The 23,025-nt window shown below is 54.3% G+C and overlaps 1 protein-coding gene across 1 annotated transcript in view; it reads right to left on the bottom strand.

Moving 5' to 3' along the window:
* The window catches only part of LOC148142209 (cytochrome P450 2J1-like), a 192,196-nt gene that overhangs the window by 71,023 nt on the left and 98,148 nt on the right, over positions 1–23,025 (bottom strand). The window lies entirely within an intron of this gene.

Genomic DNA, 23,025 nt, shown 5'->3' with positions numbered 1-23,025 from the left:
GGTCAAACGACAGTCACACTGAGCCAAACAACAGCCACGCTGGCCGAAACGATTGCCACACTGCGCCAAACAACAGTCACACTGGGCCAAAAAACAGTCAGACTGGGCCAACCAACAGACACACTTGGCCAAACGATAACCACAATGGGCAAAACGACAGTCACATTGAGCCAAACAACAGTCACACTGGGCCAAACGATAGCCACACTGGACCAAACGACAGTCACACTGGGCCAAGCAATAGCCACACTGGGCCAAACAACAGTCACACTGGGCCAAACGATAGCCACACTGGGCCAAACGACAGTCACACTGGGCCAAGCGATAGCCACACTGGGCCAAACAACAGTCACACTGGGCCAAACGGCAGTCACACTGGGCCAAGCAACAGCCACACTGGGTCAAACGACAGTCACACTGGGCCAAACGATAGCAATACTGGGCCAAACAACAGTCACACTGGGCCAAACGGCAGTCACACTGGGCCAAGCAACAGCCACACTGGGTCAAACGACAGTCACACTGGGCCAAGCGATAGCCACACTGGGCCAAACAACAGTCACACTGGGCCAAACGGCAGTCACACTGGGCCAAGCAACAGCCACGCTGGGCCAAATGACAGTCACACTGGGCCAAACGATAGCAAAACTGGGCCAAACAACAGTCACACTGGGCCAAAAGATAGCCACACTGGGCAAAACAACAGTCACACTGGACCAAACACAGTCGCACTGGGCCAAACAGCAGTCTCACTGGGCCAAACAATTGCCACACTGGGCCAATCAACAGTCACACTGGGCCAATCGATAGCCACACTGGGCCAAACAATAGCCACACTGGGCCAAAAGATAGCCACACTGGGCAAAACAACAGTCACACTGGACCAAACACAGTCGCACTGGGCCAAACAGCAGTCTCACTGGGCCAAACAATTGCCACACTGGGCCAAACAACAGTCTCACTGGGCCAAACAATTGTCAGACTGGGCCAAACAAATGCCACACTGGGCCAAACAATTGCCAGACTGGGCCAAACAACAGACACATTGAGCCAAACAATTGCCAGACTGGGCCAAACAACAGGCACACTGGGCCAAACAAAAGTCTCACTGGGCCAAACGATAGCCACACTGTGCCAAACTTCAGTCACACTGATCCAAACGGCTGCGCCAAATGACAGTCACACTGGGCCAAACGATAGCAACACTGGGCCAAACAACAGTCACACTGGGCCAAACGACAGTCAGACTGAGCCAAACAACAGCCACGCTGGCCGAAACGATAGCCACACTGGGCCAAACAACAGTCTCACTGGGCCAAGCAAAGTCAGACTGGGCCAAACAACAGACACACTTGGCCAAACGATAACCACAATGGGCCAAACGACAGTCACACTGGGCCAAACAACAGTCACACTGGGCCAAACGATAGCCACACTGGGCCAAACGACAGTCACACTGGGCCAAACAATAGCCACACTGGGCCAAACGGCAGTCACACTGGGCCAAGCAACAGCCACACTGGGCCAAACGACAGTCACACTGTGCCAAACAACAGTCACACTGGGCCAAACGGCAGTCACACTGGGCCAAACAATAGTCACACTGGCCCTAACGACAGTCACACTGGGCCAAACAACAGACACACTGGGCCAAACAACAGTCACACTGGGCCAAACAACAGTCACACTGGACCAAACACAGCCATGCTGGGCAAAACAGCAGTCACACTGGGCCAAACAACAGTCACATTGGGCCAGACAACAGCCTCACTGGGCCAAGCAACAGTCACACTGGGCCAATCAACAGTCACACTGGGCCAATCGATAGCCACACTGGGCCAAACAATAGCCACACTGGGCCAAACAATTGCCACACTGGGCCAAACAACAGTCACACTGGGCCAAACGACAGTCTCACTGGGCCAAACGATAGCCACACTTGTCCAAACAACAGCCTCACTGGGCCAAACGATAGCCACACTGGGCCAAACAACAGTCTCAGAGGGCCAAACAATTGCCACACTGGGCCAAACGATAGCCTCACTGGGCCAAACGATACCCTCACTGGGGCAAACAACAGTCTCACTGGGCCAAACAATTGCCACACTGGGCCAAACGACAGTCTCACTGGGCCAAACGATAGCCACACTGGGCCAGACAACAGCCTCACTGGGCCAAACGATAGCCACACTGGGTCAAACAACAGTCTCACTGGGCCAAACAATTGCCAGACTGGGCCAAACAACAGACACATTGAGCCAAACAATTGCCAGACTGGGCCAAACAACAGGCACACTGGGCCAAACGATAGCCACACTGTGCCAAACATCAGTCACACTGGGCCAAACAACAGCCTCACTGGGCCAAACGATAGCGACACTGGGCCAAACGACAGACACACTGCGCCAAACAACAGCCTCTCTGGGCCAAACGATAGCCACACTGGGTCAAACAACAGTCTCACTGGGCCAAACAATTGCCAGACTGGGCCAAACAACAGACACATTGAGCCAAACAATTGCCAGACTGGGCCAAACAACAGGCACACTGGGCCAAACGATAGCCACACTGTGCCAAACATCAGTCACACTGGGCCAAACAACAGCCTCACTGGGCAAAATGATAGCCACACTGGGCCAAACAACACCCTCACTAGGCCAAACGATAGCGACACTGGGCCAAACGACAGACACACTGGGCCAAACGACAGCCTCACTGGGCCAGACGACAGCCACACTGGACCAAACACCAGTCACACTGGGCCAAACGACAGTCACACTGAGCCAACCAACAGACACACTGGGCCAAACAACAGTCACACTGGGCCAAACAACAGTCACACTGGGCCAACCAACAGACACACTTGGCAAACAATAACCACAATGGGCCACACGACAGTCACATTGGGCCAAACAACAGTCACACTGGGCCAAACGATAGCCACACTGGGCCAAACGATAGTCACACTGGGCCAAGCAATAGCCACACTGGGCCAAACAACAGTCACACTGGGCCAAACGGCAGTCAAACTGGTCCATGCAACAGCCACACTGGGCCAAACGACAGTCACACTGGGCCAAACAACAGTCACACTGGGCCAAACGGCAGTCACGCTGGGCCAAATGACATGCACACTGGGCCAAACGATAGCAACACTGGGCCAAACAACAGTCACACTGGGCCAAACGATAGCCACACTGGGCCAAATGACAGTCAAACAGGGCCAAACGATAGCAACACTGGGCCAAACAACAGTCACACTGGGCCAAACGATTGCCACACTGGGCCAAATGACAGTCAAATAGGGCCAAACGAAAGCAACACTGGGCCAAACATCAGTCACACTGGGCCAAACGATAGCAACACTGGGTCAAACGACAGTCACACTGAGCCAAACAACAGCCACGCTGGCCGAAACGATGGCCACACTGCGCCAAACAACAGTCACACTGGGCCAAAAAACAGTCAGACTGGGCCAACCAACAGACACACTTGGCCAAACGATAACCACAATGGGCAAAACGACAGTCACATTGAGCCAAACAACAGTCACACTGGGCCAAACGATAGCCACACTGGACCAAACGACAGTCACACTGGGCCAAGCAATAGCCACACTGGGCCAAACAACAGTCACACTGGGCCAAACGATAGCCACACTGGGCCAAACGACAGTCACACTGGGCCAAGCGATAGCCACACTGGGCCAAACAACAGTCACACTGGGCCAAACGGCAGTCACACTGGGCCAAGCAACAGCCACACTGGGTCAAACGACAGTCACACTGGGCCAAACGATAGCAATACTGGGCCAAACAACAGTCACACTGGGCCAAACGGCAGTCACACTGGGCCAAGCAACAGCCACACTGGGTCAAACGATAGTCACACTGGGCCAAGCGATAGCCACACTGGGCCAAACAACAGTCACACTCGGCCAAACGGCAGTCACACTGGGCCAAATGACAGTCACACTGGGCCAAACGATAGCAAAACTGGGCCAAACAACAGTCACACTGGGCCAAAAGATAGCCACACTGGGCAAAACAACAGTCACACTGGACCAAACACAGTCGCACTGGGCCAAACAGCAGTCTCACTGGGCCAAACAATTGTCAGACTGGGCCAAACAAATGCCACACTGGGCCAAACAATTGCCAGACTGGGCCAAACAACAGACACATTGAGCCAAACAATTGCCAGACTGGGCCAAACAACAGGCACACTGGGCCAAACAAAAGTCTCACTGGGCCAAACGATAGCCACACTGTGCCAAACTTCAGTCACACTGGGCCAAACGGCTGCGCCAAATGACAGTCACACTGGGCCAAACGATAGCAACACTGGGCCAAACAACAGTCACACTGGGCCAAACGACAGTCACACTGAGCCAAACAACAGCCACGCTGGCCGAAACGATAGCCACACTGGGCCAAACAACAGTCTCACTGGGCCAAGCAAAGTCAGACTGGGCCAAACAACAGACACACTTGGCCAAACGATAACCACAATGGGCCAAACGACAGTCACACTGGGCCAAACAACAGTCACACTGGGCCAAACGATAGCCACACTGGGCCAAACGACAGTCACACTGGGCCAAACAATAGCCACACTGGGCCAAACGGCAGTCACACTGGGCCAAACAACAGTCACACTGGGCCAAACGACAGTCACACTGGGCCAAACAACAGTCACACTGGGCCAAACGGCAGTCACGCTGGGCCAGATGACATGCACACTGGGCCAAACGATAGCAACACTGGGCCAAACAACAGTCACACTGGGCCAAACAACAGACACACTGGGCCAAACAACAGTCACACTGGGCCAAACGGCAGTCACACTGGGCCAAACAATAGTCACACTGGCCATAACGACAGTCACACTGGGCCAAACAACAGACACACTGGGCCAAACAACAGTCACACTGGGCCAAACAACAGTCACACTGGACCAAACACAGCCATGCTGGGCAAAACAGCAGTCACACTGGGCCAAACAACAGTCACACTGGGCCAGACAACAGCCTCACTGGGCCAAGCAACAGTCACACTGGGCCAATCAACAGTCACACTGGGCCAATCGATAGCCACACTGGGCCAAACAATAGCCACACTGGGCCAAACAATTGCCACACTGGGCCAAACAACAGTCACACTGGGCCAAACGACAGTCTCACTGGGCCAAACGATAGCCACACTTGTCCAAAGAACAGCCTCACTGGGCCAAACGATAGCCACACTGGGCCAAACAACAGCCTCACTGGGCCAAACAATTGCCACACTGGGCCAAACAACAGTCTCAGAGGGCCAAACAATTGCCACACTGGGCCAAACGATACCCTCACTGGGGCAAACAACAGTCTCACTGGGCCAAACAATTGCCACACTGGGCCAAACGACAGTCTCACTGGGCCAAACGATAGCCACACTGGGCCAAACAACAGCCTCACTGGGCCAAACGATAGCCACACTGGGTCAAACAACAGTCTCACTGGGCCAAACAATTGCCAGACTGGGCCAAACAACAGACACATTGAGCCAAACAATTGCCAGACTGGGCCAAACAACAGGCACACTGGGCCAAACGATAGCCACACTGTGCCAAACATCAGTCACACTGGGCCAAACAACAGCCTCACTGGGCCAAACGACAGACACACTGCGCCAAACAACAGCCTCACTGGGCCAAACGACAGCCACGCTGGGCTAAACAACAGTCACACTGGACCAAACACCAGTCACACTGGGCCAAGCGACAGCCACACTGAGCCAACCAACAGACAAACTGGGCCAAACAACAGTCACACAGTGCCAAACAACAGTCACACTGGGCCAACCAACAGACACACTTGGCCAAACGATAACCACAATGGGCCAAACGACAGTCACATTGGGCCAAACAACAGTCACACTGGGCCAAACGATAGCCACACTGGGCCAAACAACAGTCACACTGGGCCAAACGGCAGTCAAACTGGTCCATGCAACAGCCACACTGGGCCAAACGACAGTCACACTGGGCCAAACAACAGTCACACTGGGCCAAACGGCAGTCACGCTGGGCCAAATGACATGCACACTGGGCCAAACGATAGCAACACTGGGCCAAACAACAGTCACACTGGGCCAAACGATAGCCACACTGGGCCAAATGACAGTCAAACAGGGCCAAACGATAGCAACACTGGGCCAAACAACAGTCACACTGGGCCAAACGATTGCCACACTGGGCCAAACATCAGTCACACTGGGCCAAACGATAGCAACACTGGGTCAAACGACAGTCACACTGAGCCAAACAACAGTCAAACTGGTCCATGCAACAGCCACACTGGGCCAAACGACAGTCACACTGGTCCAAACAACAGTCACACTGGGCCAAACGGCAGTCACGCTGGGCCAAATGAAATGCACACTGGGCCAAACGATAGCAACACTGGGCCAAACAACAGTCACACTGGGCCAAACGATAGCCACACTGGGCCAAATGACGGTCAAACAGGGCCAAACGATAGCAACACTGGGCCAAACAACAGTCACACTGGGCCAAACGATAGCCACACTGGGCCAAACGACAGTCACACTGGGCCAAACAATAGCCACACTGGGCCAAACGGCAGTCACACTGGGCCAAGCAACAGCCACACTGGGCCAAACGACAGTCACACTGGGCCAAACAACAGTCACACTGGGCCAAACGGCAGTCACGCTGGGCCAAATGACATGCACACTGGGCCAAACGATAGCAACACTGGGCCAAACAACAGTCACACTGGGCCAAACGACAGCCACACTGGGCCAAATGACAGTCAAACAGGGCCAAACTATAGCAACACTGGGCCAAACAACAGTCACACTGGGCCAAACAACAGTCACACTGGGCCAAACGGCAGTCACACTGGGCCAAACAATAGTCACACTGGCCCTAACGACAGTCACACTGGGCCAAACAACAGACACACTGGGCCAAACAACAGTCACACTGGGCCAAACAACAGTCACACTGGACCAAACACAGCCATGCTGGGCAAAACAGCAGTCACACTGGGCCAAACAACAGTCACATGGCCAGACAACAGCCTCACTGGGCCAAGCAACAGTCACACTGGGCCAATCGATAGCCACACTGGGCCAAACAACAGTCACACTGGCCCAAACAACAGCCACACTGGGCCAAACAATTGCCACACTGGGCCAAACAACAGTCACACTGGGCCAAACGACAGTCTCACTGGGCCAAACGATAGCCACACTTGTCCAAACAACAGCCTCACTGGGCCAAACGATAGCCACACTGGGCCAAACAACAGTCTCAGTGGGCCAAACAATTGCCACACTGGGCCAAACAACAGTCTCAGTGGGCCAAACAATTGCCACACTGGGCCAAACAACAGCCTCACTGGGCCAAACAATTGCCACACTGGGCCAAACAACAGTCTCAGTGGGCCAAACAATTGCCACACTGGGCCAAACGATAGCCTCACTGGGCCAAACGATACCCTCACTGGGGCAAACAACAGTCTCACTGGGCCAAACAATTGCCACACTGGGCCAAACGACAGTCTCACTGGGCCAAACGACAGTCTCACTGGGCCAAACGATAGCCACACTGGGCCAAACAACAGTCTCACTGGGCCAAGCAAAGTCAGACTGGGCCAAACAACAGACACACTTGGCCAAACGATAACCACAATGGGCCAAACGACAGTCACACTGGGCCAAACAACAGTCACACTGGGCCAAACGATAGCCACACTGGGCCAAACGACAGTCACACTGGGCCAAACAATAGCCACACTGGGCCAAACGGCAGTCACACTGGGCCAAACAACAGTCACACTGGGCCAAACGACAGTCACACTGGGCCAAACAACAGTCACACTGGGCCAAACGGCAGTCACGCTGGGCCAAATGACATGCACACTCGGCCAAACGATAGCACACTGGGCCAAACAACAGTCACACTGGGCCAAACAACAGACACACTGGGCCAAACAACAGTCACACTGGGCCAAACGGCAGTCACACTGGGCCAAACAATAGTCACACTGGCCATAACGACAGTCACACTGGGCCAAACAACAGACACACTGGGCCAAACAACAGTCACACTGGGCCAAACAACAGTCACACTGGACCAAACACAGCCATGCTGGGCAAAACAGCAGTCACACTGGGCCAAACAACAGTCACACTGGGCCAGACAACAGCCTCACTGGGCCAAGCAACAGTCACACTGGGCCAATCAACAGTCACACTGGGCCAATCGATAGCCACACTGGGCCAAACAATAGCCACACTGGGCCAAACAATTGCCACACTGGGCCAAACAACAGTCACACTGGGCCAAACGACAGTCTCACTGGGCCAAACGATAGCCACACTTGTCCAAAGAACAGCCTCACTGGGCCAAACGATAGCCACACTGGGCCAAACAACAGCCTCACTGGGCCAAACAATTGCCACACTGGGCCAAACAACAGTCTCAGAGGGCCAAACAATTGCCACACTGGGCCAAACGATAGCCTCACTGGGCCAAACGATACCCTCACTGGGGCAAACAACAGTCTCACTGGGCCAAACAATTGCCACACTGGGCCAAACGACAGTCTCACTGGGCCAAACGATAGCCACACTGGGCCAAACAACAGCCTCACTGGGCCAAACGATAGCCACACTGGGTCAAACAACAGTCTCACTGGGCCAAACAATTGCCAGACTGGGCCAAACAACAGACACATTGAGCCAAACAATTGCCAGACTGGGCCAAACAACAGGCACACTGGGCCAAACGATAGCCACACTGTGCCAAACATCAGTCACACTGGGCCAAACAACAGCCTCACTGGGCCAAACGACAGACACACTGCGCCAAACAACAGCCTCACTGGGCCAAACGACAGCCACGCTGGGCTAAACAACAGTCACACTGGACCAAACACCAGTCACACTGGGCCAAGCGACAGCCACACTGAGCCAACCAACAGACAAACTGGGCCAAACAACAGTCACACAGTGCCAAACAACAGTCACACTGGGCCAACCAACAGACACACTTGGCCAAACGATAACCACAATGGGCCAAACGACAGTCACATTGGGCCAAACAACAGTCACACTGGGCCAAACGATAGCCACACTGGGCCAAACGACAGTCACACTGGGCCAAGCAATAGCCACACTGGGCCAAACAACAGTCACACTGGGCCAAACGGCAGTCAAACTGGTCCATGCAACAGCCACACTGGGCCAAACGACAGTCACACTGGGCCAAACAACAGTCACACTGGGCCAAACGGCAGTCACGCTGGGCCAAATGACATGCACACTGGGCCAAACGATAGCAACACTGGGCCAAACAACAGTCACACTGGGCCAAACGATAGCCACACTGGGCCAAATGACAGTCAAACAGGGCCAAACGATTGCCACACTGGGCCAAACATCAGTCACACTGGGCCAAACGATAGCAACACTGGGTCAAACGACAGTCACACTGAGCCAAACAACAGTCAAACTGGTCCATGCAACAGCCACACTGGGCCAAACGACAGTCACACTGGTCCAAACAACAGTCACACTGGGCCAAACGGCAGTCACGCTGGGCCAAATGAAATGCACACTGGGCCAAACGATAGCAACACTGGGCCAAACAACAGTCACACTGGGCCAAACGATAGCCACACTGGGCCAAATGACGGTCAAACAGGGCCAAACGATAGCAACACTGGGCCAAACAACAGTCACACTGGGCCAAACGATAGCCACACTGGGCCAAACGACAGTCACACTGGGCCAAACAATAGCCACACTGGGCCAAACGGCAGTCACACTGGGCCAAGCAACAGCCACACTGGGCCAAACGACAGTCACACTGGGCCAAACAACAGTCACACTGGGCCAAACGGCAGTCACGCTGGGCCAAATGACATGCACACTGGGCCAAACGATAGCAACACTGGGCCAAACAACAGTCACACTGGGCCAAACGACAGCCACACTGGGCCAAATGACAGTCAAACAGGGCCAAACTATAGCAACACTGGGCCAAACAACAGTCACACTGGGCCAAACAACAGTCACACTGGGCCAAACGGCAGTCACACTGGGCCAAACAATAGTCACACTGGCCCTAACGACAGTCACACTGGGCCAAACAACAGACACACTGGGCCAAACAACAGTCACACTGGGCCAAACAACAGTCACACTGGACCAAACACAGCCATGCTGGGCAAAACAGCAGTCACACTGGGCCAAACAACAGTCACACTGGGCCAGACAACAGCCTCACTGGGCCAAGCAACAGTCACACTGGGCCAATCGATAGCCACACTGGGCCAAACAACAGTCACACTGGCCCAAACAACAGCCACACTGGGCCAAACAATTGCCACACTGGGCCAAACAACAGTCACACTGGGCCAAACGACAGTCTCACTGGGCCAAACGATAGCCACACTTGTCCAAACAACAGCCTCACTGGGCCAAACGATAGCCACACTGGGCCAAACAACAGTCTCACTGGGCCAAACAATTGCCACACTGGGCCAAACAACAGTCTCAGTGGGCCAAACAATTGCCACACTGGGCCAAACAACAGCCTCACTGGGCCAAACAATTGCCACACTGGGCCAAACAACAGTCTCAGTGGGCCAAACAATTGCCACACTGGGCCAAACGATAGCCTCACTGGGCCAAACGATACCCTCACTGGGGCAAACAACAGTCTCACTGGGCCAAACAATTGCCACACTGGGCCAAACGACAGTCTCACTGGGCCAAACGACAGTCTCACTGGGCCAAACGATAGCCACACTGGGCCAAACAACAGCCTCACTGGGCCAAACGATAGCCACACTGGGTCAAACAACAGTCTCACTGGGCCAAACAATTGCCAGACTGGGCCAAACAACAGACACATTGAGCCAAACAATTGCCAGACTGGACCAAACAACAGGCACACTGGGCCAAACGATAGCCACACTGTGTCAAACATCAGTCACACTGGGCCAAACATCAGCCTCACTGGGCAAAATGATAGCCACACTGGGCCAAACAACACCCTCACTGGGCCAAACGATAGCGACACTGGGCCAAACGACAGGCACACTGCGCCAAACAACAGCCTCACTGGGCCAAACGACAGCCACGCTGGGCTAAACAACAGTCACACTGGACCAAACACCAGTCACACTGGGCCAAACGACAGTCACACTGAGCCAACCAACAGACAAACTCGGCCAAACAACAGTCACACTGGGCCAAACAACAGTCACACTGGGCCAACCAACAGACACACTTGGCCAAACGATAACCACAATGGGCCAAACGACAGTCACATTGGGCCAAACAACAGTCACACTGGGCCAAACGATAGCCACACTGGGCCAAACGACAGTCACACTGGGCCAAGCAATAGCCACACTGGGCCAAACAACAGTCACACTGGGCCAAACGGCAGTCAAACTGGTCCATGCAACAGCCACACTGGGCCAAACGACAGTCACACTGGGCCAAACAACAGTCACACTGGGCCAAACGGCAGTCACGCTGGGCCAAATGACATGCACACTGGGCCAAACGATAGCAACACTGGGCCAAACAACAGTCACACTGGGCCAAACGATAGCCACACTGGGCCAAATGACAGTCAAACAGGGCCAAACGATAGCAACACTGGGCCAAACAACAGTCACACTGGGCCAAACGATTGCCACACTGGGCCAAACATCAGTCACACTGGGCCAAACGATAGCAACACTGGGTCAAACGACAGTCACACTGAGCCAAACAACAGCCACGCTGGCCGAAACGATAGCCACACTGCGCCAAACAACAGTCACACTGGGCCAAACAACAGTCAAACTGGTCCATGCAACAGCCACACTGGGCCAAACGACAGTCACACTGGGCCAAACAACAGTCACACTGGGCCAAACGGCAGTCACGCTGGGCCAAATGACATGCACACTGGGCCAAACGATAGCAACACTGGGCCAAACAACAGTCACACTGGGCCAAACGATAGCCACACTGGGCCAAATGACAGTCAAACAGGGCCAAACGATAGCAACACTGGGCCAAACATCAGTCACACTGGGCCAAACGATAGCAACACTGGTCAAACGACAGTCACACTGAGCCAAACAACAGCCACGCTGGCCGAAACGATAGCCACACTGCGCCAAACAACAGTCACACTGGGCCAAACAACAGTCAGACTGGGCCAAACAACAGACACACTTGGCCAAACGATAACCACAATGGGCCAAACGACAGTCACATTGAGCCAAACAACAGTCACACTGGGCCAAACGATAGCCACACTGGACCAAACGACAGTCACACTGGGCCAAGCAATAGCCACACTGGGCCAAACAACAGTCACACTGGGCCAAACAACAGTCAAACTGGTCCATGCAACAGCCACACTGGGCCAAACGACAATCACACTGGGCCAAACAACAGTCACACTGGGCCAAACGGCAGTCACGCTGGGCCAAATGACATGCACACTGGGCCAAACGATAGCAACACTGGGCCAAACAACAGTCACACTGGGCCAAACGATAGCCACACTGAGCCAAACAACAGCCACGCTGGCCGAAACGATAGCCACACTGCACCAAACAACAGTCACACTGGGCCAAACAACAGTCAGACTGGGCCAACCAACAGACACACTTGGCCAAACGATAACCACAATGGGCCAAACGACAGTCACATTGAGCCAAACAACAGTCACACTGGGCCAAGCGATAGCCACACTGGGCCAAACAACAGTCACACTGGGCCAAACGGCAGTCACACTGGGCCAAGCAACAGCCACACTGGGTCAAACTACAGTCACACTGGGCCAAACGATAGCAACACTGGGCCAAACAACAGTCACACTGGGCCAAACGACAGTCACACTGGGCCAAGCAACAGCCACACTGGGTCAAACGACAGTCACACTGGGCCAAGCGATAGCCACACTGGGCCAAACAACAGTCACACTGGGCCAAGCAACAGCCACGCTGGGCCAAATGACAGTCACACTGGGCCAAACGATAGCAAAACTGGGCCATACAACAGTCACACTGGGCCAAAAGATAGCCACACTGGGCAAAACAACAGTCACACTGGACCAAACACAGTCGCACTGGGCCAAACAGCAGTCTCACTGGGCCAAACAATTGCCACACTGGGCCAAACAATTGCCACACTGGGCCAAACAATTGCCACACTGGGCCAAACAACAGGCACACTGGGCCAAACAACAGTCTCACTAGGCCAAACGATAGCCACACTGTGCCAAACTTCAGTCACACTGGGCCAAATGGCTGCGCCAAATGACAGTCACACTGGGCCAAACGATAGCAACACTGGGCCAAACACCAGTCACACTGGGCCAAACGACAGTCACACTGAGCCAAACAACAGCCACGCTGGCCGAAACGATAGCCACAGTGGGCCAAACAACAGTCTCACTGGGCCAAGCAAAGTCAGACTGGGCCAACCAACAGACACACTTGGCCAAACGATAACCACAATGGGCCAAACGACAGTCACACTGGGCCAAACAAGTCACACTGGGCCAAACGATAGCCACACTGGGCCAAACGACAGTCACACTGGGCCAAGCAATAGCCACACTGGGCCAAACGGCAGTCACACTGGGCCAAGCAACAGCCACACTGGTCCAAACGACAGTCACACTGGGCCAAACAACAGTCACACTGGGCCAAACGGCAGTCACGCTGGGCCAAATGACATGCACTCTGGGCCAAACGATAGCAACACTGGGCCAAACAACAGTCACACTGGGCCAAATGATAGCCACACTGGGCCAAACGACAGTCACACTGGGCCAAGCAATAGCCACACTGGGCCAAACGGCAGTCACACTGGGCCAAGCAACAGTCACACTGGGCCAAACGATTGCCACACTGGGCCAAATGACAGTCAAACAGGACCAAACGATAGCAACACTGGGCCAAACGACAGACACACTGCGCCAAACAACAGCCTCACTGAGCCAAACGACAGCCACGCTGGGCTAAACAACAGTCACACTGGACCAAACACCAGTCACACTGGGCCAAACGACAGTCACACTGAGCCAACCAACAGACAAACTCGGCCAAACAACAGTCACACTGGGCCAAACAACAGTCACACTGGGCCAACCAACAGACACACTTGGCCAAACGATAACCACAATGGGCCAAACGACAGTCACATTGGGCCAAACAACAGTCACACTGGGCCAAACGATAGCCACACTGGGCCAAACGACAGTCACACTGGGCCAAGCAATAGCCACACTGGGCCAAACAACAGTCACACTGGGCCAAACGGCAGTCAAACTGGTCCATGCAACAGCCACACTGGGCCAAACGACAGTCACACTGGGCCAAACAACAGTCACACTGGGCCAAACGGCAGTCACGCTGGGCCAAATGACATGCACACTGGGCCAAACGATAGCAACACTGGGCCAAACAACAGTCACACTGGGCCAAACGATAGCCACACTGGGCCAAATGACAGTCAAACAGGGCCAAACGATAGCAACACTGGGCCAAACAACAGTCACACTGGGCCAAACGATTGCCACACTGGGCCAAACATCAGTCACACTGGGCCAAACGATAGCAACACTGGGTCAAACGACAGTCACACTGAGCCAAACAACAGCCACGCTGGCCGAAACGATAGCCACACTGCGCCAAACAACAGTCACACTGGGCCAAACAACAGTCAAACTGGTCCATGCAACAGCCACACTGGGCCAAACGACAGTCACACTGGGCCAAACAACAGTCACACTGGGCCAAACGGCAGTCACGCTGGGCCAAATGACATGCACACTGGGCCAAACGATAGCAACACTGGGCCAAACAACAGTCACACTGGGCCAAACGATAGCCACACTGGGCCAAATGACAGTCAAACAGGGCCAAACGATAGCAACACTGGGCCAAACATCAGTCACACTGGGCCAAACAATAGCAACACTGGTCAAACGACAGTCACACTGAGCCAAACAACAGCCACGCTGGCCGAAACGATAGCCACACTGCGCCAAACAACAGTCACACTGGGCCAAACAACAGTCAGACTGGGCCAACCAACAGACACACTTGGCCAAACGATAACCACAATGGGCCAAACGACAGTCACATTGAGCCAAACAACAGTCACACTGGGCCAAACGATAGCCACACTGGACCAAACGACAGTCACACTGGGCCAAGCAATAGCCACACTGGGCCAAACAACAGTCACACTGGGCCAAACAACAGTCAAACTGGTCCATGCAACAGCCACACTGGGCCAAACGACAGTCACACTGGGCCAAACAACAGTCACACTGGGCCAAACGGCAGTCACGCTGGGCCAAATGACATACACACTGGGCCAAACGATAGCAACACTGGGCCAAACAACAGTCACACTGGGCCAAACGGCAGTCACACTGGGCCAAGCAACAGCCACACTGGGTCAAACGACAGTCACACTGGGCCAAGCGATAGCCACACTGGGCCAAACAACAGTCACACTGGGCCAAACGGCAGTCACACTGGGCCAAGCAACAGCCACGCTGGGCCAAATGACAGTCACACTGGGCCAAACGATAGCAAAACTGGGCCAAACAACAGTCACACTGGGCCAAAAGATAGCCACACTGGGCAAAACAACAGTCACACTGGACCAAACACAGTCGCACTGGGCCAAACAGCAGTCTCACTGGGCCAAACAATTGCCACACTGGGCCAAACAATTGCCACACTGGGCCAAACAATTGCCACACTGGGCCAAACAACAGACACATTGAGCCAAACAATTGCCAGACTGGGCCAAACAACAGGCACACTGGGCCAAACAACAGTCTCACTAGGCCAAACGATAGCCACACTGTGCCAAACTTCAGTCACACTGGGCCAAATGGCTGCGCCAAATGACAGTCACACTGGGCCAAACGATAGCAACACTGGGCCAAACACCAGTCACACTGGGCCAAACGACAGTCACACTGAGCCAAACAACAGCCACGCTGGCCGAAACGATAGCCACAGTGGGCCAAACAACAGTCTCACTGGGCCAAGCAAAGTCAGACTGGGCCAACCAACAGACACACTTGGCCAAACGATAACCACAATGGGCCAAACGACAGTCACACTGGGCCAAACAAGTCACACTGGGCCAAACGATAGCCACACTGGGCCAAACGACAGTCACACTGGGCCAAGCAATAGCCACTCTGGGCCAAACGGCAGTCACACTGGGCCAAGCAACAGCCACACTGGTCCAAACGACAGTCACACTGGGCCAAACAACAGTCACACTGGGCCAAACGGCAGTCACGCTGGGCCAAATGACATGCACTCTGGGCAAAACGATAGCAACACTGGGCCAAACAACAGTCACACTGGGCCAAATGATAGCCACACTGGGCCAAACGACAGTCACACTGGGCCAAGCAATAGCCACACTGGGCCAAACGGCAGTCACACTGGGCCAAGCAACAGTCACACTGGGCCAAACGATTGCCACACTGGGCCAAATGACAGTCAAACAGGACCAAACGATAGCAACACTGGGCCAAACATCAGTCACACTGGGCCAAACGATAGCAACACTGGGTCAAACGACAGTCACACTGAGCCAAACAACAGCCACGCTGGCCGAAACGATAGCCACACTGCGCCAAACAACAGTCACACTGGGCCAAACGGCAGTCACACTGGGCCAAGCAACAGCCACACTGGGTCAAACGACAGTCACACTGGGCCAAACGATAGCAACACTGGGCCAAACAACAGTCACACTGGGCCAAACGGCAGTCACACTGGGCCAAGCAACAGCCACACTGGGTCAAACGACAGTCACACTGGGCCAAGCGATAGCCACACTGGGCCAAACAACAGTCACACTGGGCCAAACGGCAGTCACACTGGGCCAAGCAACAGCCACGCTGGGCCAAATGACAGTCACACTGGGCCAAACGATAGCAAAACTGGGCCAAACAACAGTCACACTGGGCCAAAAGATAGCCACACCGGGCAAAACAACAGTCACACTGGACCAAACACAGTCGCACTGGGCGAAACAGCAGTCTCACTGGGCCAAACAATTGCCACACTGGGCCAAACAATTGCCACACTGGGCCAAACAATTGCCAGACTGGGCCAAACAACAGACACATTGAGCCAAACAATTGCCAGACTGGGCCAAACAACAGTCACACTGGGCCAGACAACAGCCTCACTGGGCCAAACAACAGTCACACTGGGCCAAACGATAGCCACACTGGGCCAAACAACAATCACACTGGGCCAAACGGCAGTCACACTGGGCCAAACAACAGCCTCACTGGGCCAAACAGCAGTCACACTGGGCCAAACGACTGTCACACTGGGCCAAACAACAGTCACACTGGGCCAAACGATAGCCACACTGGGCCAAACGACAGTCTCACTAGGCCAAACGATAGCCACACTGTGCCAAACTTCAGTCACACTGGGCCAAACGGCTGCGCCAAATGACAGTCACACTGGGCCAAACGATAGCAACACTGGGCCAAACACCAGTCACACTGGGCCAAACGACAGTCACACTGAGCCAAACAACAGCCACGCTGGCCGAAACGATAGCCACAGTGGGCCAAACAACAGTCTCACTGGGCCAAGCAAAGTCAGACTGGGCCAAACAACAGACACACTTGGCCAAACGATAACCACACTGGGCCAAACAACAGTCACACTGGGCCAAACGATAGCCACACTGGGCCAAACGACAGTCACACTGGGCCAAGCAGTAGCCACACTGGGCCAAACGGCAGTCACACTGGGCCAAGCAACAGCCACACTGGTCCAAACGACAGTCACACTGGGCCAAACAACAGTCACACTGGGCCAAACGGCAGTCACGCTGGGCCAAATGACATGCACACTGGGCCAAACGATAGCAACACTGGGCCAAACATCAGTCACACTGGGCCAAACGATAGCCACACTGGGCCAAATGACAGTCAAACAGGGCCAAACGATCGCAACACTGGGCCAAACACCAGTCACACTGGGCCAAACGACAGTCACACTGAGCCAAACAACAGCCACGCTGGCCGAAACGATAGCCACAGTGGGCCAAACAACAGTCTCACTGGGCCAAGCAAAGTCAGACTGGGCCAACCAACAGACACACTTGGCCAAACGATAACCACAATGGGCCAAACGACAGTCACACTGGGCCAAACAAGTCACACTGGGCCAAACGATAGCCACACTGGGCCAAACGACAGTCACACTGGGCCAAGCAATAGCCACTCTGGGCCAAACGGCAGTCACACTGGGCCAAGCAACAGCCACACTGGTCCAAACGACAGTCACACTGGGCCAAACAACAGTCACACTGGGCCAAACGGCAGTCACGCTGGGCCAAATGACATGCACTCTGGGCAAAACGATAGCAACACTGGGCCAAACAACAGTCACACTGGGCCAAATGATAGCCACACTGGGCCAAACGACAGTCACACTGGGCCAAGCAATAGCCACACTGGGCCAAACGGCAGTCACACTGGGCCAAGCAACAGTCACACTGGGCCAAACGATTGCCACACTGGGCCAAATGACAGTCAAACAGGACCAAACGATAGCAACACTGGGCCAAACATCAGTCACACTGGGCCAAACGATAGCAACACTGGGTCAAACGACAGTCACACTGAGCCAAACAACAGCCACGCTGGCCGAAACGATAGCCACACTGCGCCAAACAACAGTCACACTGGGCCAAACGGCAGTCACACTGGGCCAAGCAACAGCCACACTGGGTCAAACGACAGTCACACTGGGCCAAACGATAGCAACACTGGGCCAAACAACAGTCACACTGGGCCAAACGGCAGTCACACTGGGCCAAGCAACAGCCACACTGGGTCAAACGACAGTCACACTGGGCCAAGCGATAGCCACACTGGGCCAAACAACAGTCACACTGGGCCAAACGGCAGTCACACTGGGCCAAGCAACAGCCACGCTGGGCCAAATGACAGTCACACTGGGCCAAACGATAGCAAAACTGGGCCAAACAACAGTCACACTGGGCCAAAAGATAGCCACACTGGGCAAAACAACAGTCACACTGGACCAAACACAGTCGCACTGGGCGAAACAGCAGTCTCACTGGGCCAAACAATTGCCACACTGGGCCAAACAACAGTCTCACTGGGCCAAACAATTGCCACACTGGGCCAAACAATTGCCACACTGGGCCAAACAATTGCCAGACTGGGCCAAACAACAGACACATTGAGCCAAACAATTGCCAGACTGGGCCAAACAACAGTCACACTGGGCCAGACAACAGCCTCACTGGGCCAAACAACAGTCACACTGGGCCAAACGATAGCCACACTGGGCCAAACAACAATCACACTGGGCCAAACGGCAGTCACACTGGGCCAAACAACAGCCTCACTGGGCCAAACAGCAGTCACACTGGGCCAAACGACTGTCACACTGGGCCAAACAACAGTCACACTGGGCCAAACGATAGCCACACTGGGCCAAACGACAGTCTCACTAGGCCAAACGATAGCCACACTGTGCCAAACTTCAGTCACACTGGGCCAAACGGCTGCGCCAAATGACAGTCACACTGGGCCAAACAATAGCAACACTGGGCCAAACACCAGTCACACTGAGCCAAACAACAGCCACGCTGGCCGAAACGATAGCCACAGTGGGCCAAACAACAGTCTCACTGGGCCAAGCAAAGTCAGACTGGGCCAAACAACAGACACACTTGGCCAAACGATAACCACAATGGGCCAAACGACAGTCACACTGGGCCAAACAACAGTCACACTGGGCCAAACGATAGCCACACTGGGCCAAACGACAGTCACACTGGGCCAAGCAGTAGCCACACTGGGCCAAACGGCAGTCACACTGGGCCAAGCAACAGCCACACTGGTCCAAACGACAGTCACACTGGGCCAAACAACAGTCACACTGGGCCAAACGGCAGTCACGCTGGGCCAAATGACATGCACACTGGGCCAAACGATAGCAACACTGGGCCAAACATCAGTCACACTGGGCCAAACGATAGCCACACTGGGCCAAATGACAGTCAAACAGGGCCAAACGATCGCAACACTGGGCCAAACAACAGTCACACTGGGCCAAACAACAGACACGCTGGGCCAAACAACAGTCACACTGGGCCAAACGGCAGTCACACTGGGCCAAACAATAGTCACACTGGCCCTAACGACAGTCACACTGGGCCAAACAACAGTCACACTGGACCAAACACAGCCATGCTGGGCAAAACAGCAGTCACACTGGGCCAAACAACAGTCACACTGGGCCAGACAACAGCCTCACTGGGCCAAACAACAGTCACACTGGGCCAAACGATAGCCACACTGAGCCAAACAACAGTCACACTGGGCCAAACGGCAGTCACACTGGGCCAAACAACAGCCTCACTGGGCCAAACAGCAGTCACACTGGGCCAAACGACTGTCACACTGGGCCAAACAACAGTCACACTGGGCCAAACGATAGCCACACTGGGCCAAACGACAGTCACACAGGGCCAAGCGATAGCCACACTGGGCCAAACAACAGTCACACTGGGCCAAACGGCAGTCACACTGGGCCAAGCAACAGCCACACTGGGCCAAACGACAGTCACACTGGGCCAAACAACAGTCATAATGGGCCAAACGATAGCAACACTGGGCCAAACAACAGTCACACTGGGCCAAACGGCAGTCACGTTGGCCAAATGACATGCACACTTGGCCAAACGATAGCAACACTGGGCCAAACAACAGTCACACTGGGCCAAACGATAGCCACACTGGGCCAAATGACAGTCAAACAGGGCCAAACGATAGCAACACTGGGCCAAACAACAGTCACACTGGGCCAAACGATAGCCACACTGGGCCAAAAAACAGTCACACTGGGCCAAACGGCAGTCACACTGGGCCAAACAACAGTCACACTGGCCCTAACGACAGTCACACTGGGCCAAACAACAGTCACACTGGACCAAACACAGCCACGCTGGGCAAAACAGCAGTCACACTGGGCCAAACAACAGTCACACTGGGCCAGACAACAGCCTCACTGGGCCAAACAACAGTCACACTGGGCCAAACGATAGCCACACTGGGCCAAACAACAGTCGCACTGGGCCAAACGGCAGTCACACTGGGCCAAACAACAGCCTCACTGGGCCAAACATCAGTCACACTGGGCCAAACGACTGTCACACTGGGCCAAACAACAGTCACACTGGGCCAAACGATAGCCACACTGGGCCAAACGACAGTCACACTGGGGCAAACGGCAGTCACACTGGGCCAAGCAACAGCCACACTGGGCCAAACGACAGTCACACTGGGCCAAACGATAGCAACACTGGGCCAAACAACAGTCACACTGGGCCAAACGATAGCCACACTGGGCCAAAAAACAGTCACACTGGGCCAAACGGCAGTCACACTGGGCCAAACAATAGTCACACTGGCCCTAACGACAGTCACACTGGGCCAAACGACTGTCACACTAGGCCAAACAACAGTCACACTGGGCCAAACGATAGCCACACTGGGCCAAACGACAGTCACACTGGGCCAAACGGCAGTCACACTGGGCCAAAAAACAGTCACACTGGGCCAAACGGCAGTCACACTGGGCCGAACAACAGTCACACTGGGCCAAAAGATAGCCACACTAGGCAAAACAACAGTCACACTGGACCAAACACAGTCGCACTGGGCCAAACAGCAGTCTCACTGGGCCAAACAATTGCCACACTGGGCCAAACAACAGTCTCACTGGGCCAAACAATTGCCACACTGGGCCAAACAATTTCCACACTGGGCCAAACAATTGCCAGACTGGGCCAAACAACAGACACATTGAGACAAACAATTGCCAGACTGGGCCAAACAACAGGCACACTGGGCCAAACGATAGCCACACTGTGCCAAACATCAGTCACACTGGGCCAAACAACAGCCTCACTGGGCCAAACAACAGCCTCACTGGGCCAAACGATAGCGACACTGGGCCAAACGACAGACACACTGGGCCAAACAACAGCCTCACTGGGCCAATCGACAGCTACGCTGGTCGAAACAACGGTCACTCTGGACCAAACACCAGTCACACTGGGCCAAACGACAGTCACACTGAGCCAAACAACAGCCACGCTTGCCTAAACGATAGCCACACTGGGCCAAACAACTGTCACACTGTGACAAACAACAGTCAGACTGGGCCAACCAACAGACACACTGGGCCAAACGATAACCACAATGGGCCAAACAACAGTCACACTGGCCCAAACAACAGCCACACTGGGCCCCAAAACAGTCACACTGGGCCAAACAACAGCGTGACCGTGCCAAACAACAGTCACACTGACCCAAACAACAGTCACACTGGGCCAAACGGTAGCCACACTGGGACAAACGACAGCCTCACTGGGCCAAACGACAGCCACAATGGCCAAGCAACAGTCACACTGGGCCAAACAGCAGTACCACTGGGCCAAACAACAGTCATATTGGGCCAAATGACTGCCTCGCTGGGCTAAACGACAGCCTCACTGGGCCAAACGACAGCCACAATGGCCAAGCAACAGTCACACTGGGCCAAACAACAGTCACACTGGGCCAAACAACAGTCACACTGGGCCAAACGATAGCTACACTGGGCTAAACGACACACACACTGGGCAAAACAACAGCCTCACTGGGCCAAACGACAGCCACACTGGGCTAAACAACAGTCACACTGGACCAAACACCAATCACACTGGGCCAAACGATAACCACAATGGGCCAAACAACTGTCACACTGGCCCAAACAACAACCACACTGGGCCAAACAACAGTCACACTGTGCCAAATGATAGCCACACTGGGCCAAACAACAGTCTCAACCACAGGGGATGAACTTGGACTTCACCAGTTTCTTCATCCCCCCTCCCCCCACCT

The sequence above is a fragment of the Chiloscyllium plagiosum genome, unplaced genomic scaffold (genome assembly GCF_037043375.1).
Source record: "Chiloscyllium plagiosum isolate Xiang-an unplaced genomic scaffold, Cpla_swu_hap1 HiC_scaffold_30, whole genome shotgun sequence".
NCBI classification, from domain to species: domain Eukaryota; kingdom Metazoa; phylum Chordata; class Chondrichthyes; order Orectolobiformes; family Hemiscylliidae; genus Chiloscyllium; species Chiloscyllium plagiosum.
This window is presented reverse-complemented; position numbering and strand designations above follow the sequence as displayed.